Source organism: Oxyura jamaicensis, chromosome 3 (assembly GCF_011077185.1).
Source record: "Oxyura jamaicensis isolate SHBP4307 breed ruddy duck chromosome 3, BPBGC_Ojam_1.0, whole genome shotgun sequence".
Lineage (NCBI taxonomy): Eukaryota > Metazoa > Chordata > Aves > Anseriformes > Anatidae > Oxyura > Oxyura jamaicensis.
This window is the reverse complement of record NC_048895.1, coordinates 73,367,689-73,371,806: the sequence shown is the minus strand read 5'-3', so window position 1 is coordinate 73,371,806 and position 4,118 is coordinate 73,367,689.

The following is a 4,118-nucleotide window of genomic DNA, read 5'->3' as shown; positions in this document are numbered from 1 at the left end:
CCCTTTTTTTTTTTTTTTTTTTTTTTTTTTTTTTTTTTTTTCCAGGGATAGGCAGCAACATGGAAATCAGCTGATGTACAAAGCAATACAGGAAGCATCCTATGTCTCATCACAGGATACTGCATGAGGTTACAAATTCAGTCAGTTAACTGTGAAGGAATTTCTGTCCTAATTTTTAAAATCCCGAAAACAAGGAACAGATGTTGAATATGTATGTGTCAATGCAAGAAACCTAATGAAGTACAAATAAAAGGAAGGATGTGGAAAAGAAATGTAGCAGCACAATGCTGAGGAAAATTAGAGAGGCAACACTCTAGAAGGGCTCCTCTGACAAATCCACTACATTGTGTGTTTTGTATAGGTACTATCTTATATTTTCTTGACCCAGGTAAGAAAACAACAGAGCTGTGACATCTGCTGAATAAAGTCCATACCCTACTTACTACTTCCGCTCCTCCACCTGACCTAGTCAGTACTTTTTAAGCATTCAGACTGACTGGCACTTGTGAAGTCCCATCTCACTTTATTCAAATGTATCTAGGGGTAGGGCAGATGCTTAAACAAGTATTCTGTGCACATTAAAGAATGCCACTGAAGATGGCAGTCGGTTTTCTCAGTCTTTTTAACGTGAGTTATGCAGTGATGAAAATAACTGAACCAGCTTAAAAATGCTGGGGATAAAATGTTCAAAAATAATGATTCAGCTCACACACAAATGTTACAATAGCTCCAGATTTGCCATTTCAAGAGAAAGAGTGAAATTTCCTTTCTTGTTTTGCCACAGTAAGACATTAGTGACATTTAGAAAAAATGATCATTCCTGAACTAGGCAGTTATGTTACAATACAGTTTACAACATGGAGATTTATTTTGGCTTGAGGCGAAGTTAAGATTAAAGAGATGGTGCCGCTAAGACTACAAAGGCTCATAAAACACTAAGCCATTATCATGACCTTAATATAGAACTTAGGATTCAAGACATCAGTGGTTATAATAGTCTTATATTCATTTAAAATTCAGCTACAGTTTGTCACAGTCCCCTTTTAGTTTTCATCTAAACTACCCTGAACTTTAGCTGCACAAAGTATTTATTATTTCTTTATTAGCTGCAAAACTCACAAGGTCCAAAGGTGGGAAGCATGAAGTTCCTGAGAAATCCAAGAAGCAACTGCAATGTTATCCAAGCTGTCCTCTTGTGCTGCCTTTTTATTGCAGAAGGTCAATTTACAACATAATAGAAAACAGAATTACTACAATTTCATGCTTGCCATGCAGGAATACATTTGCAGAGCATCGAAGACTGAGACAAATTTTCACACCACAACCTTGCAGTCATTAATAAAGAAGATTGTGGTCTCTGTTTGTCAATATGTGTTGTTCTTACAAAATATCAAATCAGCTTTTCCTCGAGGATGGAGGGAGAGAAATGAGTTTGTCTGCAGAGGCTCTACCTTTCAAGTCTATAAAAACCATTATGCTAGAAAAGATAAACTTTTGCATCTTCTGTTTGAAGGTCACCCTCAGTGTAGTAACTATTAGATTGTGATTATTTGAGTGTTCCAGTCTGACCCCTGAATTCACTTATACTCCTGCAAAAGTAAGGATTGTTTTTGTGGGGTGTGGTGGTTTTTCCCATGCTAGGCAGCTGAACACCACAACCGCTTTCTCACTCCCCCTCCTCGGATGAGGAGGGGAAGAAGTAAAGGAAAGAACAACTCACGGGTTGAGATAAGGATGATTTAATTAAAGAGAAAAAAAAAAATATTAAGGAAATATTATTAATTAAACAATTCAACTAAAGGGAAAAAAGGGAAAGGGAATAACAAAACAAGTAAAGGCTATGTGGACATGCAGAGGAAAGAAATTACTCTCTACTTCCCACAAATGAGCGATGCTTGACCACGTCCTTGAAGCAGGGCCTCAACGCACGTAGCCGGTGTTTGGGACGAGGACAGACGTTTTCGCAACAAGAGCCCACCCCTCCCCTCTTCTTCCTTTTTCCACCTTTTATTGCTGAGTGTGACATCATATGGTATGGAATATCCCTTTGGTTGGTTTAGGTCAGCTGCCCTGGTGATGTTTCTTTCTCACTTTTTTGCCCACCCCCTAGGAGGGTCAGAGAGAGTCCTGATGCTGTGCCAGCACTTCTCAGCAGCAGACACAACACTGGTGTGATACCACTGCTGTTCTAGCTACAAGTGCAGAGCACAGCACTGTATGGGCTGCTGCAGGGAAAGTTAACATCCCAGCCAGACCCAGTACATGGGGGAAAACTTCATAAGCAAAACAAAGGCCAATCTTCTGAAAGCAAAAAATGTGCAGTTTCAGTAATGCAAATACAATCAACCATAAAATCACTATGAGAAAGAAACTCTTCCTGGCCAGTGGGAAATGACTTTGCTGGAGGGAAGGCCTGGAACACCTGAGGCTTCTGGGCCAACAGATACATGCTCTTACCACTTTTCTTCTGGCAGGCAAACAGTAGAAGCATTAACATATATCTGAATTGTTAACCACAGGTGGCAAGCAAGAAGACTGCATGACAACCCTCATGTCATAATTTCAGTTTCTAACCACAGTTATGAGTAACAGGAATTATGTAAGAGGGTTTTTGCTTATTCAAAAGAAATAATGAAACCATGAAAGCTACTAAAAGAGTCCCAAAGACTACAGAAATACATCCATATTTATACCTCTAATCTAATACATGCAAAGCAGATATTTCCAATAGCAATATATAGACTTCCAATAGTAATATGTAGACATTACAGTAAAGGTTTCCAGAAGTGTACTGCTAGTAAAAAAAAAAAAAAAAAAAAAAAAAAAAAGCCTCCTGAATTCCTGAATCCACTGTCTCTCAACAGTTTGTCTCACTGGTTGGGATTTCCTGGTAACAGCACTCATTTTCTTGCCTTTCTACCTTGTCAGACTGCTAGTATGAACTTGTTTGAACTTGTTTTGGTGTGGCTGAATAATATGTTACCCATCAAAAACAATGTCTCTCCAGGGTAATGCAGTGGATCTTCACCATAAGGATAACTTCTCCATCCTAAAATCTGATTAGGCAGCCAAACCATCTCAGATTATAGACAGCATATGTCTATGGGCCCCAGCAGTGAAAGACTCACCCAGAGCCACAGCTTCTACGTTTGGGAGCAAAACACCAAGCTTACACATGGTAGGGAGCACCCATGAAAATTAGATTTGGACTATATTGTTTTTTATTCAGCTTCAAAAAGAGCAAGTTCTCAAAAGTAGGAGGAAGTAACTGAGCCGAGTGTCTGTTCCTCAACAGATGCATTTGCCAAATATGAGGTACAGCAAAAATGTGTTTCTTCACTCATCCCCAAGCCCAGTTGTACCTCTTTCTGGTTTTCCCTTTTCACTTATGCCAATTTTTATTCCTCTCACTTCCTCTCCCACTCTGTTTGTTGAAATCCATACTTTCGCACAGGAATTAATAACGGAGCAATCAAACGGTCATCCAAAGATCAAAAACTTAAGCTGTTGTTTTCAAGCTTTATTTATGTTTATTAAACCTTTCTAGCTCATTTCATTATTTTTCTGCTTACCCACCCTGCCAAACACCTCTTTGGTGGATAATAAAATAATCCAAATAACAGAAAAACAGACATCTGGTCCAATTTCTCTTGGCATGCGAGAAGGAATGGGATGTACCAAATAATTATATAAAAAAAAAAAAAAAAGAAAAAAAGAGAGAGAGCGTATAACACATCCACAAGTATTTTGTAAATATAAAGAGCTCCTATCTGATTATCTCTATTTTCTTCTAGGTGTTCCAGGTCTTCAGGAAATGACATGATATGTCTTGGTTTTAAAACAGACCTTAAAGAACAATGATGGAAAGCATCAAAACTGATATCAGTAAATATTCTTCACAAAGAAAACGGGGGCAGGAGGAGAGAAAGTCGCTGTGTCTGGTTACGATGCTATTAATAAGAGATGGAGAGTTTAATTTCAGTATCTTTTCACAGTTTATTAGCAGGCTGATAACTAGGACAGTATTCATTCATAGTTGCATCACTTCTTCATGCAAACAAAGATCAGTTTTAATAAAATGAAGTCTGCCTGATCTCCTTCAACCACTTTGTGTTATT